General features: G+C 44.2%; 1 protein-coding gene across 6 annotated transcripts in view; it reads left to right on the forward strand.

The window, feature by feature from the left end:
- The window catches only part of numb (NUMB endocytic adaptor protein), a 252,505-nt gene that overhangs the window by 99,275 nt on the left and 137,552 nt on the right, over nt 1-15,678 (forward strand). The window lies entirely within an intron of this gene.

Raw genomic sequence — 15,678 nt, forward strand, 5'->3', positions numbered from 1 at the left:
TTTCAAGCCCACCGACTCCCACAGCTACCTAGAATACTCCTCCTCCCACCCACCTTCCTGCAAAAATGCTATCCCCTATTCCCAACTCCTTCGCCTCCGCCGCATCTGCTCCCAGGATGAGGCATTCCACTCCCGTACATCTCAGTTGTCCTCGTTTTTCAAGGACCGTAACTTCCCCTCCTCGGTGGTCGAGAACGCCCTCAACCGTGTCTCCCACATCTCCCGCACCTCATCCCTCACACTCCGTCCACGCAATAAGAACCAAAAAAGAATCCCCCTCGTCCTCACGTACCACCCCACCAACCTCCGGATCCAACACATCATCCTCCGACACTTCCGCCATCTGCAATCCGACCCCACCACCAAAGACATTTTTCCCTCCCCACCTTTATCTGCTTTCTGGAGGGACAACTCTCTCCGTGACTCCCTTGTCCGCTCCACACTCCCCTCCAGCTCCACCACACCCGGCACTTTTCCCTGCAACCGCAGGAAGTGCTACACCTGCCCCCATACCTCCTCCCTCACCTTCATCCCAGGCCCCAAGAAGACTTTCCACATCAAGCAGATGTTCACCTGCACATCTGCCAATGTGGTATACTGCATCCGCTGTACCCGGTGTGGCTTCCTCTACATTGGGGAAACCAAGCGGAGACTCGGGGACCGCTTTGCAGAACACCTACGCTCGGTTCGCAACAATCAACTGCACCTCCCAGTCGCGAACCATTTCAACTCCCCCACCCATTCCTCAGACGACATGTCCATCCTGGGCCTCCTGCAGTGCCACAGTGATGCCACCCGAAGGTTGCAGGAACAGCAACTCATATTCCGCTTGGGAACCCTGCAGCCCAATGGTATCAATGTGGATTTCACAAGTTTCAAAATCTCCCCTCCCCCTACCGCATCCCAAAACCAGTCCAGCTCGTCCCTGCCTCCCTAACCTGTTCTTCCTCCCACCTATCCCCTCCTCCCACCTCAAGCCGCACCTCCATCTCCTACCGACCAACCTCATCCCGCCCCCTTGACCTGTCCGTCCTCCCTGGACTGACCTATCCCCTTCCTAACTCCCTACCTACACTCACCTTTCCTGGCTCCATCCCCGCCTCTTCGACCTGTTTGTTTCCTCTCCACCTATCCTCTCCTCTATCCCTCTTCTATCCGCCTCCCACTCTCTCCCTATTTATTTCAAAACCCCCTTCCCCTCCCCCTTTTCTGATGAAGGGTCTAGGCCCAAAACGTCAGCCTCTCTGCTCCTCTGATGCTGCTTGGCCTGCTGTGTTCATCCAACCCTGCACCTTGTTGTCTCTCATTTAAAACTCTGTTGCCTGTCTCTTGTTACAAATGTTATTTATCTATCACCTCTTTGGTTGCTCATCTTCCCTAGCCTCTGTCTCACAATGCCTCAACTTAAAAATTCCGTAATGTTCATTTCAAATCCCCTTCCATTGCCTTACCTGTTAGGATGAAGAGCAAAGAACTTGCTTAAATTATGTAAAACTATAATTGAAATTATAAACAACTGTGGTAGTGAAATATACACATCCTTATTTTAGTAAGACAGGAGTGTAAACAACTGACATTTATAAGGTACAGTTAATATACAAGAATTTGACAACAATATCCATAAAAACATTTTGAAAGACATTTTTGATACTACGCGGTAATGGGGAAACCGTGTAGTAATAGTATAGTAATGTGTAGTAATTGCATTTCTTTTCCTTTTTACCTCGTGTCCTCGAGTGGCATTGACAATGCCTGGGGTGAAAGCTGGCGTGGGCTTGGACTCCAGACGTCGAGGTGAAGCCTGGTGCGGTTAGCAGGACTATTATTCTGAGCTCATTTCTCTATTTTCCTAATTCATTTTATTTTCTAATTTTAGTTTTCTAATTTTTAAATTTTTTTCCCTAACAATTTGTACTTAAAAATCTGTACGTAGGTGGTACCTAAGATGGTGCCGTCAGTGGTGACTTGTCAACTTTTCACTGTACTCATGTGAGTACATGTGACATTTAAGCTAATTCATTGATTCAGGTCAGAATTAGAGTGCAGAGATCTCGATGGTTGTAGGTTGGGAGGAGGCTGCGTATGTTGGTTTTGCTAGACTGGTTCAGAAACCACCCAAGATTTATGCCTTTTGGCATTGGTCTGGAGTCAGCTTTTCTCAGGAAATTAAGTTTTTGTTTAATTGTATTCACGAATTCAGTTGAGATTTTATGATAAATGGACAGCTTCATGGCCATATTTTATTTACAGATTTTTTTTGCTTGTAACTGAAACCAGTTCTTAATCTGTTATAACAGGATTTGAGCTCCTAACATTTCATTTGATGAGTACTTTGTCCAAAGGTAGCTCTTTGACTCTGCTGATGCTGTATCCATGCTGTTTCTTTGTCAGTTTTTGTCTGTGGTCATTTGTCGTTTGGCTTCCACTGTCAGGGGCAGAGCCAGGAGACAGATGCCAAGCCTACTTTAGCTAAGATAGGAATTGAATCTATGCTGTTGGGATTGTTCAGAACTGTACACTAGTCATCTGGCTATCTGAGCCAGTATGAGTTCCTGTTCTAAGGTGTAGAGCTGGATGAACCGCAGGCCAAGCAGCATCAGAGGAGCAGGAAGGCTGACGTTTCGGGCCTAGACCCTTCTTCAGAAAATTTTCTGCTCTTCTGATGCTGCTTGGCCTGCTGTGTTCATCCAGCTCTACACCTTGTTATCTCAGATTCTCCAGCATCTGCAGTTCCTACTATCTCTGAGTTCCTGTTCTCTTGAGTATTAGTCCACGCCTCTGAGATTTTACATCAGCTATGTGATCCTGATGTCAGTGTTCCCCGTACCAAAAAACATTTATGGGAAGTAATATTCAACGAACAATATATTAATGAACCACCCACCAATGTAAGCAGGTCATTTTCTTTTAAATTACAACAACTATGAATTCTAGAGCCGTTTTAAAACTCAAAAAGCAAAGGTCAGCCCTCCCTTAAAAAGAGCTTTGAGTTATGGAATTATACTTCTGATCTCATATTTTGGAAAGTGTCAATGGATTATGAGTTCAGACTTATAGTATCTTGAACTACAGTGTTAGACTTAATATTTTAACTGTGTGTTGAATTCATCAATAAGTGCAGTCCTGTTCATAGACATGCAAATCTGTCTTAGAAAAATGTAGTCACACAATTCTGTGGAAGTGTGGTGATGCAGAACAATTTTGACCTATTTAGAATCCTGACAATGTGGAAGTAGGCTATTTGACCCATTAAGTCCACACTGACTGTTGGAAGTGATTCTGAAAGATAGGATTATATGCATTTGGACAGGCAAGGAATGAATAGGCATGGTCAACATAGTTTTGTGCAAAGGAAATCGTGACTCACAAACTTGATTGCGTTTTTTGAAGAAGTAACTGAGAAGTTTGAGGGCAGAGTGATAAACATTGTTTATTCGGACTTTGGTAAAGCCTTTGACAAGGTTCCGGATGGTAGACTAATTAATAAAATTAAATTACTTGGGAGTCAGGGCGAGATTAAGCCAATTTTGGACCTAATTGGCAATGGCATGAACCGAGTGTGATGGGTTGTTTTTCTGACGGGAGACATGTGACCAGTGGTGTTACACAGGGATTGGTGCTGGTCCACTTTTGTCAATTTATATTAACGATTTAGATGAGAATGTAGAAGGCATGGTTAGTAAGTTTGCAGATGACCCCAAAATTGGTGGTGTAGTGGACAACGAAGAAGGTTACTTAGGATTACAAAGAGATCTTGGGTCAATGGGCCGTAGAGCGGCAGATAGAGTTTAATTTGGATAAATACGAGGTATTGTGTTTTGGTAAAACAAACGAGCGAGTCTTGCACAATTAAAAGTAGTGCCTTAGCTAGTGTTGTAGAACAGAGAGACCTAGAGGTTTAGATACGTAATTCCTTTGAAGTTTGTATTACATACAAAAATGGTGGTTAAGAAGGCATTTAGCCTGCTTGCCCTCATTGGTCATAGGAGTTGGGATGTTATGTTGATGTTGTACAAGACATTGGTGAGGCCTCTTTTGGAGCAGTGTCCAGTTCTGGTCGCCCAGTTATAGGAAGCTGGAGAAGGTTCAGAAGAGATTTACCAGGATGTTGCCAGGAATAGAGGGTTTGAGTAGAGGCTGGATAGTCTGGGACTTCTTTCACTGGAGTGTAGGAGGTTGAGAAGTGTCATTGTAGAGGGTTATAAAATCATGAGGAGTATAGATCTGGTGAACGACAGGAGTCTTTTCCTTAGGGCAGGGAATTTCAAGATTGGGGCATATTTTTAAGGTGAGAGAATAAAAATTTAAAAAAGACATGAGGGACAATTTTTGTTTAAACACAGAGTGGTTCGTATGTGGAATGAACTTCCAGAGGGATTGGAGGATGTGGGTACAGTTACAATGTTTAAAAGGAATTTAGATAAGTGCAGGGCAAAGAAATGTTTGGAGGGATGTGGGCCAAGTGCTGGCAGGTGGGACTAGTTTAGTTTGGGATTATGATTGACATGGACTGGTTGGACCGAAAGGTGTGTTTCCATGCTGTATGACTTTACGGTGCCTCAAAAGAGCATTCCACCCGAGCCCACCCCTCTACTCTTTCCCTGTAACCCTGCATTTCCCATGGCTCGTCCACCTAGCCTACACAACTATGGGCAATTTAGCATGGCCAATCCACCTAATCAGCACAACTTTGGACTATGGAAGGAAACCAGAGCACCCGGAGGAAATCCTGCAGACAAGAAGTGTAAACTCGACACAGACAGTCACTTGGGGTGGAATTGAACCTGGGTCCCTGGCACTGTGAGGCAGCAAGCTGACCACTGAACCATTCTGCTGCCCACATTAACCATTTGATTTTTACATATCAAATATATAGTCAAAACCATAACTCAGCTAGAAATTCAATGCATAATTTAGATGTACTACTTCTGGACAAAGAGAATCCTATGTTGGAGTGCAATAATTGTCCCAATGACATCTTGCTGTCATGACATAGATTAAGTTTCAAGATGAGCTGAATTGCTTTCTGAAGTTAAAATTGAACCAGTTCCAATGTTAATTTGAATGCACTCAGTACATGTAATCATGAATTAAAATGCTGCTTTGGATATTACAGGCCAGTACTTAGATGAGAGCAACAATACATTCCGTATCCCATTCTCTGTTTTCAACCAGCAAATAGGTTTTTATTGAGATATTAGCCTTTGGTTGTGTTGAGGCCAGGATGCTGTTACAAACAGAAGAGTTACTGGGGAGATATGGACCATTGCTATTATTCAAGCAAGAACAAACTTCCTCTCATCTCCAGCCTCATGATGCCTTTGTCACAAAGATTAAATCTGATTTGAGAGAGAACAAGCACTTTGTCATAATGAATTGTTCTGCATTCCTCTTCCCAGTACTCACTTTAAAGTATTATGCCATGCCATGCTATGCTATGATGATGACTAGTCCTAAGTGTTGATTAGTATCTCACCTGGGTGCCTGTTGTTAATCTAAAACGAGACCATGAAAGTCATCATGCTAGTTTGAGTTTGATTGTGACCTGCTCATACCAGCATTTTTCCAATTCATTTGGATAATGATAGAAGGGAAACCTAAGGTTGAATCTTTCTCTTCCTTCAGGTTCCCACAAACTAACATGACTATCTGTCCACCCCTTTCACTCACTGCAACCTCTCCATAACAGAAAATGCATCCCTCTGTTCCCGCCACTCCAAGCCCAACCTCACCGTCAAACCCGCTGATAAGGTGGGGGTTAGGGGTGTGGGTGTGGGTGCTGTGGTGGTATAATGTACTGATCTTCACATCGCTGAGACCAGGCAACAGCTCTTCAGCACCACCACTTACTATCCCCTCAATTATGACCCCATCCCTGATCACCCGGCCATCAATAACCTCATTACCTCAGGAAAATTCCCGCTCATAGCCTCAAATCTCATCTTTCCCTGTCCATTTCTATCTCATTCCCAAAATCCACAAACCTGACAGCCCCAGTCGACCCATTCTCTCTGCTTGCTCCTGCCTCACTGAACTCATGTCCGCCTACCTTGACTTCGTTTTCTCCCCCAAGTCCAGGAACTCCCTACCTACACTGGTGACACTACCCGTGCCCTGCACCACCTCAAAGACTTTCAATTCCCTGGCCCCCAACACCTCATCTTCACCATGGACATGTCTCTCTATATCAGTATCCTCTGTGAGGAGGGCCTAAAAATTCCTCCACTTTTTCCTCTCCCATGGGCCCTACCAGTACCTCTCCACCGACACACTCATCTGCGTAATGGAACTTGCTCTTACCCTCAACAACCTTTCTTTCAATTCCTCCCACAACCTAAAGTGGTGGCTATGGGCACCCACAAGGGTTCGAGCTATGCCTGCCCCTTCATAGGATGGAACAGACCTTCTTCCACAGTTGCACTGACACCATCCTTCATCTCGTCCTCTGCTACATTGATGACTGTATTGGCGCTGCCTTGCTCTCCCCTGAGGAGTTTGAACAGTTCATCAAATTTACTAGCATCTTTCACCTCAACCTCAAATTCACCTAGATCGTCTGCGACACCTCCCTCCCCTTCCTGGACCTCTCCGTCTCAGCACCGACATCTATAGGTACCTTAACTACACCTCTTCTCACCCACCCTCCTGCAAGAATACTACCCCATTCTCCCAATTCATCTGCCTCCGCCGCATCAGCTCCCAACGTGGAGTGTTCCACTCCCAGACATCCCAGATGTCGTCCTACTTCAAGGACCGTAACTTCCCCTTCTGGTGATTCATAATGCCCTCAACCACATCTCTTGCATTTCCTACACGTCTGTCCTCAAAAAAAACATTAGGGACAGAGTTCCCCTGGCCCTCTCATACCACCGACCTCCTCATCTAGCGCATCATCCTCTGCCACTTTTGCCACCTGCAATCAGGCCACCACAAAAGAGATATTACCCCTATCTGCCTTCAGTAGGTACCACTCACTCCGCGACTCCCTCATATGCTCCGCACTCCCCACGAACCCCACCACATCTGGCATCTTTTCCCTGCAAAGGGAGGAGGTGTACACCTGCCCCTACACCTTCCCTCTGTCCTCCATCCAAGGCCCCAGACAATCTTTCCAAATCTGACAGGCATTCACCTGTACGTCCTCCAACCTGGTCTACTGTATCTGTTGCTCCTGATGTGGTCTCCTACGTTGGTGAGAACAAGCGCAGACTTGCTGACCTATTCGCAGAGCATCTGCGCTCTGTGTGCTATAATCAACAACACCTTTGGGTTGCCAACCATTTTAACTCCCCCTCCCTCTCCCTTGGTGACATGTCCATCCTGGGCTGCCTCCAGTGTCACAATGACCACACATAAACTGGAGGAACAAATCTTATATCTCGCCTTGGGAGCGATGGCCTCAACATAGAATTCACCAGTTTCAAAATCTCCCCACCCCCAGTCTCATCCCATGTCCAACTCTTCCTCTCATCCCCACCTCCTTGACCTGACACAACCTGTCCATCTTTTTTCTCATCTATTTGCCCCACCCTTCCCATGACCTATCCCGACTACCCCCAACCTGCATCTACATATCACTACCCCACTTGCCTTTCCCCAGCCCCACCCCCTCTCCCTGTACTTATTTATGAACTCCCTTGCCCCTTCCCAGTCCTGATGAAGGGTGTAAAACCCAAAACGTTGTCTTTCCTGCTCCTCTAATGCTGCTTGACCTGCTGTGTTCCTCCAGCTCCACACTGTATTGACTCTGACTCCAGCATCTGCAATTCTTGCTATCTCTGAATGCTGGAAATCACAGTGGGTCAGGCGGCATCTGTGGAGAGAAAGCAAGCTAACATTTCGAGTTTAGATGAGTTTTCTTCAGAGCTGACGTGAAGTGTGGTGGGCGGGGCAGCATTTATGCAATAGTGTGAGCGTGGAGTGCTGCTGGAGGAAAGGAGCTGATAGTGCTGATTAAGTGATTAGAATATGAGAATGGTAGAACAATGGTTTGACTAATTGCCAAACAATAAAGAACAGATGATCCCCCTGGTGTGTGGGGAGGGGAGAAAGGATATGGTGACATAAAGTCCGACAAGTAAAGCTAAAAGGGAGAAAATGGGAGAGAGTTCACAATCTGAAAGTGGTGAATTCACTATTAAGTCCAGGAGGTTGTAAGGTGCCTGGGCTGAAGATGAGATGTTGATTCTCCAAATTTGCACTGTGATTTGCTGGATGCCAAGGATAGACAAGTGGGCATGCGAGCAAGATGTGTTTTAAAATTTACCAACTTTGGGAAGGTCAGGTCACGCCTGTACATGGACTGGAGGTGCTCTGCAAAGTGGTTACCCAGTATGCATTTGTCTCCAATGTACAGTAGGTCACATTGAGTGCAGTGAATGCAAAAGACCAGTTTGGAGTAGGATCAGGTGAAATGCAGTTTCACTTGGAAGGACTGTTTAGCCCCTTGGATGATGTGCAGGAAAAATGTGAAGGGCAAGGTATTGCGCCTTCTGTGGTTACATGGGAAGGTGCCATTGGTGGTCTTCAAGGACTGGACTAGGGTGTCCCAGAGGGAAAGGTCCCTGTGAAATGCAGATAGGTGGAGTGAGAAGGAAGATGTGTTTGGCAGTAGCGTTGTGCTGGAATTGTCTGAAATGGTGGAAGATGATCCTTGGTCGAGTGCAGACACATTGCTTCTGCCCCACAGAACTTATTTCCTCCTACTCTGACTTCATTTTCTGTCCTTTTGTCTAGTCCCTTCCCACTTACATCTGCAATTTGTCTGATGCTTTACATCAATTTCAGAATTTCTGGTTTACAAGTACCAGCTGCTGCCACTGCACCGTGGACGTGCAATCCCTTTACATGCTCATCCCCCATCAGGTCGGTCTCCGGGCTCTTTGCTTCTTCTCCTCCGAGAGAAGGTCTGAAGCATCTCCATCCACCACCACCCTCCTCTGCCTGGCTGAACTTTCCTCACTTTGAACACTTTTATCTTAACTCCTCTCACTTTCTTCAGATCAAAGCTGTGGCCATGGGTACGTGTACGTGCACACCTCCTTTTCTGGTACATCGATTCCGTCTCTCTTGCCTGGAATAGGAAATTTTTTAAAAATCAATTTTGCTTCTAATATCCACAATGCCCTCACTTTCACCTGGTCCATCTTTAACTTCTCCCTTCCTTTCCTTGACATCCCTGTTTCCATTTATGGAGCTAGGCAGGCCACTGATATTCATTACAAAACCACTGACTCCCACAGCTAATGTAACTAGACATCCTCACACGCTGCTTCTTGTAAGGACTCCATCCTGTTTACCCAGTTTCTACCTCTCTTTCGCATCTGTTCTGAGGTGTCCACCTTTTATTCCACCTTTTTTCCTCAGCTGAGTATTCCCTGCTACTGTGGTTGATGGGGCCCTCAGCTGGTACGACCCATTTCCCACATTTCTGCCCTCACTACTTCCCTCGCAAGACACTGACAGGGTCCCTCAGTCAACACTTTTCACCCCGCAGCCTCTGCATCCAAAGGATCATAACTGCTATTTCCACCATCTGCAGTGGGGTTCCACAATCAGATGCATATCCCCCTCCCCTCCCTTGTCAGTGTTCCACAGGGACCTTTACCTCCGAGATACCCTGGTTCACTCCTTCTCCACTCCAACACCTCATAAAATCGCAGAAGGTGTAACATCTGTCCATTTACTTCCTCCCTCCTCACTATCCAAAGCCCCAGGCACACCTTCCAGGAGAGTTGAAATGCAGACTGGGCAACCGCTTGCTGAACACCTACCTTCTATGAAACGACTCCAAGCTTCCAGTTGCCTGCCACTTCAACACACCACCGTGTTCCCACATCAGTATCTCTGTTTCAGGCTTGATGCAGTGTTCCAGTAAAGCTCGACACAAACTGGAGGAACAGCACTCATATTCTGCCTAGATACCTGCCAGCCCTCAGGACTCGACACTTGAATTTAACAATTTCAGATCATGACTCCCTCCTCTGTTTGTTACCATGTGCAGCAGCCACCCCCCCAGCCTGTATTTTATGCGTTAATCCCGGCATTTACATTCCTCGTTAGCACGCCACCTAGCCATTACCTCTCTCTTGAGTTTGTTATCAGCTTTTTTATTTGCCAATCCCTTATTTTTCTCGCTCTCTCTCGTTCTCAACCCTACTTCGTCATCAACATTTTCCAGCTATTTTCAGTTATGGTGAAGAGTTGCTGGACTCGAAATGTTAACTCTGTTTTTCTCTCCACAGTTGCTGCCAGACATGCTGAGTTTGTCTAGCATTCTGTTTTTGTTTGATTTCCAGCATTCACAGTTTTTTGTTTTTTCATTATTACTTTGAGCCTAAATTGGAAATGGCATTTCAAGCACTTGTCATGAAATAATTTCAAAATGTGCTACAAATATTCAGAGGATCACTAAAATTGAATCAGTTGCATGGATTTATTCTATATTTTGTGGAGTCAAAGGAGATTACAGTTAATTAACTCAAGACTGTGCCAGCATTTTTTGTAATTGCAGTCAAGCCTATTGTTTAATATTTTTTCAAGCATTGTTTAATTTCTATTTAAAAGAATTTATGAATTGGCTTCAGCAATCAGTTTGTAACAGAGAATTCCTTGTTATAGCATTATTGTTAAAGCATTATTGTCTATCCGTCTTTCGTGACTATAATTTTATGTCCTCTTATAATCTCTTGAGCAGTGGAAATAATCTATCAATATGTATCTTTGCATAACTCTTCAAAACGTTTGAGACCTTTATCAAAACATGCCTTTTTATGCAGAGTGGTGTTGCTTCCAACAAAGTTGTTGACTGGATTTTGCATGTCAAATTTAACTTGTGCTACTGCATAGTGTGTTGATAATTGGCACAGTGGGAGGAAAATGTTCAGGTGCAGTTGTGTGTCAGTAGAGCAGTTTCATCAAGCCATTTTCAGAAAGAATGTTAACGTTGGGGCAGCACGGTGGCTCAGTGGTTAGCATTGCTCCCTCACCATGCCGGGTTCAATTCCACTTTCATTGATCATAGATTGTAGATCATTGAATCCCTACAGTGTTGAAACATGCCCTTCGGCCCAACAAGTCCACACCGACCCTTGGAGCATCCCACCCAGACCCATCCCCTTATAACGCACCTAAGCTACACATCCCTGAACACTACAGGCAATTTAGCATAGCCAATCCACCCACCCTGCACATCTTTGGACTGTGGGAGGAAACCGGAGTACCCGCAGACACTGGGAGATGTGCAAACTCCACACAGACAGTTGCCCGAGGGTGGAATCAAACCCGGGTCCCTGGCGCTGTGAGGCAGCAGTGCAACCACTGAGCCACTGTGCTGTGAAAGTCTGTGTGGAGTTTGCGCATTCTGCCCATGGCTGCGTCAGTTTCGTCCAGGTGCTCCAGTTTCTTCCCACAGTCCATAGACGTGCGGGTTAGGTGGCTTGGCTGTACAGTATCGATAAAGCACATGCTTTGTGGTCCTTCAGTTAACTAATTTTTGAATTTGGCCAAATTGTTCCAAGTGAACAAAGTAACTGAGTTGATAAATTAGATTGCCGCCTGTAGCACAAAATACCATTTAATTTATGCTAATTTGATTAAAAAGGGATTTGAGATGACTATTAAACCCATTTTGGAGCGTTTATTACCAATGATGATTATTCCACCAATATCAAATTTATACCAAATTGCATGCGGTGAGGATTCACATTCCAGTTGTGGTTCAAAACATCATAGAAGGCTGGAGGCACCTTGCCAGTTGTGTTTTGTTTATAATGTCTCCTTTCAGTTAAAAATTGTACCACCCTGTATACCAGGTAGTTTTACAAGCTGACAAATACAACCACAACTTGGAGAAAAGAGATATTTGAAGAGATCTTAATATTATAATGACAGAACTGGAAATCTGGGGTAGCAAACAATGATAGATTTGGAAATCAGAAGGAAATTAGGTAATTAGGCATTATTTAACAGCTCCACTGGCAAATTAACATGATGTCAGTTAAAACCATCATAGTTCAAAAAGGCAGCAGAGCCACCAACTTCTCAATTATGAATGGGTAATAAATATAGGCCTGTCAGTGATACCCACATCCCACGAGAGAATTAAGAAAAGGACTCGCCTTTATCAGTTGAGGCATTGATTATAAGAGCAGGCAGGTCATGTTGGAGCTGTGTAGGACTTTGGTTAGGCCACAGCTAGAGTACTGTGTGCTGTTCTGGCCTCCGCAGTATAGGAAGGATGTGCTTTCATTGGAGGAAGTACAGAGGAGATGCACCAGGATGTTGCTTGGGATGGAGCACTTAGCTATAAAGTGAGCCTCAGGTTGTTTTTTTTGGAGCAGAGAACGTTGAGGAGGGAACTGATTAAGGTGTATAAGGTTATGAGGGGCATGGACAAGGTGAATAGAAAGCAGCTGTGCCCCTTAGTTGGAGGATCAATAACAAGGGTGCATAATTTTAAAGTGAAAGGCAGCAGATTTAGAAGGGATTTAAGGAAGAACTCTTTCAACCAAAAGTTGGTGGGAGTCTGGAATGGATGGCCTGGGAGGATAGTTGAGGTATGAAACCTCACAACATTTAAAAAGTACTTCATGATCACTTGAAGTGTTATAGGAGCAAATAACTGCAGATGCTGGATTCAGTACTGGAAACAACAAATGCTGGGGATCACAGCAGGTCAAACAGCATCCATGGAAAGCGAGGAAGCTAACATTTTGAGTCTAGATGACTGTTCATCGGAGCTGAAGTGAAGTGTGGACGGGAGAGCATATATATAGTTGGGAGTGGGGGTGTGTGGGGAGGGTGGGGTGTAGAGTACTGGTGGAGAAGAGATGTTGATTGTTCAGATTAAGTGATTGGAATGTGAGAATCCGATCACTTCATCTAAACTATTAACAGCTTTTCTCCACTAACACACTACACACTGCACGCACGCAGATGCACACACTTCAGCTGTGATGAAACGTCATCTAGACTCAACGCTAGCTTGCTTTCTGTCCACGGATGCTGACTTGAAGTGTTATTATGCAACTGGTATAGAAAATATTATATTTTTGGCAGTACACATTTGATAGCCTGAAGGGCGCTTCTGCACTGATTCTATGATACTATGAAATGATATTGCATGATACATCGTGTGTTTCATGTCAGAATGTAGTTAATTTTTCTTCAATAGCTGATATGTTTTGCCTTTTGTTTTTTGAGATGTAGTTCAGCGAATCAGTTATTACAGTGCAAAAGGAGGCTATTCAGCCCATAGTGTTTGCACTGGCTCACTGAGCATTTGAACTTAATGCTGATCTCTTACATTTTTTTTCTCGGTAACCCTGCTCATTGCTTTTATTTAAATAGAGTCATAGAGCTGTACAGCATGGAAACAGGCCCTTCGGTCAAACTTGTCCATATCAACCCTAAATCCTAAATTAATCTAGTCCCATTTGCCAATATGATTCAGTGAGATCACCTCTCATTCTTCTAAACTCCAGTGAGTAGGCCCAACCTGTTTAACCTTTATTCATGAGACAGTCCCTCCATACTAGGGATCATCCTAGTGAACCTTCTCTGAATTGCCTCCAAGGAAATGACACCTTTTTTTATACAAATGGACCAAATACAATGTACACCGCATGTCGTCTCACTAGCACCTTGTACAGTTGCAGTCAGACTTCCCTACTTTGTGCTCCAACCCTCTTGATATAAGGGCTAACAGTCCATTAGCCTTCCTAATTATCTGCTGCACTTTTGTGCACAGGACTCCTAAGTCCCTTTGTGTTGCAGCTTCCTGCAGTTTTTTCTATTTAAATAATACTATTCTTTTGTTCGCCCTTGCAAAATGAACAACTTCACATTTTTCTACATTACATTCCATTTTGTACAGACTCATAAACCTATTATTATCACTCAGTTTGAATCCCTCTTGTAACTTGCCTTTTCACCACTTTTGTGTTGGCTGCAAATTTGGCTACAGTACATTCACTTCCTTACTCCAAGTCATTAATAAATATTGTAAACAGTTGCGGTCCCAGCACTGATCCCTGTGGAACCCCACTGGTTACAGGGTGGGGGTAAGTAACATTCATGTCACACAAGTACCAAGCAATGACCCTGTCCAATAGATGACATTCAATGGTGTTATCATAACTGAATCCCCCACTCTCAACATCCTGGGGGTTTTCATTGACCAGACTCAACTGGACTTATCATGTAAATATAGTCAGAGCAGGTCAGAGTCTAGGAATACTGTGGTGAGCAACTCACCTCCTGACTCCACAGAGCCTCTCTGCCACCCACAAGGCACAAGTCAGGAGTGCCATGCAGACAGGGAGAATGTGCAAACTCCACACAGATGGTCAGTAAAGGAGGAATCAAACCTGGGTCCCTGGCACTGTGAAGCAGCAGTGCTAACCACTGAGCCACCATGCTGTCCTGAAATGAGAGAACTGTTTTATAGACCAGTGTTTTAAAGAGTGACTGAAGTTTTGTAAGCAAGTTATCTGATACTCATACCAGGCAATGTAATCAACCGTTTGAACAGGCAATAGTTGAAGCTCAGTTTGCAGATTATCTGGAGCTGACGGTATGATCTGATGCAACTCTTGCTGGCAACACAATGTTAATTATGGTGTCTGTGCAGTGGTGACTGCTTTCAAAGACGGACATTTTGGTTGCCAACAACTGTATGATTGATTCTCTGAATTCTCAGGTAGTTGAGCAGTTTGGTGCTAGAAACAAGTTACAAATACAGAGAGAGGGGAATAAAGAAATGTGCACATTTTCTTCCAGCTCAGAAGTTCCCTGTTCTCTGCAGTCAATAACTCAGTTTAAACCTGAGCAACTATTTACTTTTCCTGTGGTGGTTGCTGTAAGCTGTGACTTTTGAATTAATAAATCCGAGACGTTTCCAAACGAATCAGCCACTTTGTGTTGCTAACAACCCAGCGGAAGTATCCAGAGAAAGATACCTGAGCTTCAATGAGGTTGGCTAGCCAAAGACAATCATCTCAACATCAGAAACAGGAAGCAAAGACCATTGAACTGACTTTTCAGTTTGTTTCGACCTCCATTAACAGTCTACTATCCCTCTTTGTTGGTCTGTTTGTTCCAAGAGGAAGTTTATAAAGTGATTACAGTTTTAATTCGTGTTATTTGTCAATGGTTTATCTATGTTTACCTGTAGATGTAGTCGAATTATTTGTAATAAATAATAATTTTTGTTGAACTTAGTCTGTGCATTCTACCAACCTTGATCTGAAAGTCAGGTAAATTGAGGTACTCTTAAAGGAAATGTCCTCAACATTTGGCACAATTTTGGGAAAGTGGGACTTGATTTGTGGCACACTACCCTGGTGGGTCATAACACCATGCAAATATGTTATCTCCAATTCCATCTGCCCTCATTGTGTGTAAAAGCTTCTTGCTTGTATCTTTTTTTTTTGAAACTACAACTACACTGCATTCACTGCTTCTCATTTATTTTCCAAACTGCTCTGTTCTTTGCCTACGTCCATGAGAAGCAGGGTTTGTGGCTGTTTGTCACCCATGAAAAGGGTGAGCTTAATTGATTTACTGTCTGGCAGCTAAAATTGAGTTTCCCAATAGTGGGTATTTACAATATTTAAGCACCTTTCAAACTCAATTGGTGCTGCCAGATGTGTCACCTTTTACTGCAATTTAGCATAG

This window comes from Rhincodon typus, chromosome 8 (genome assembly GCF_021869965.1).
Source record: "Rhincodon typus isolate 14 chromosome 8, sRhiTyp1.1, whole genome shotgun sequence".
In the NCBI taxonomy this organism is placed as follows: domain Eukaryota; kingdom Metazoa; phylum Chordata; class Chondrichthyes; order Orectolobiformes; family Rhincodontidae; genus Rhincodon; species Rhincodon typus.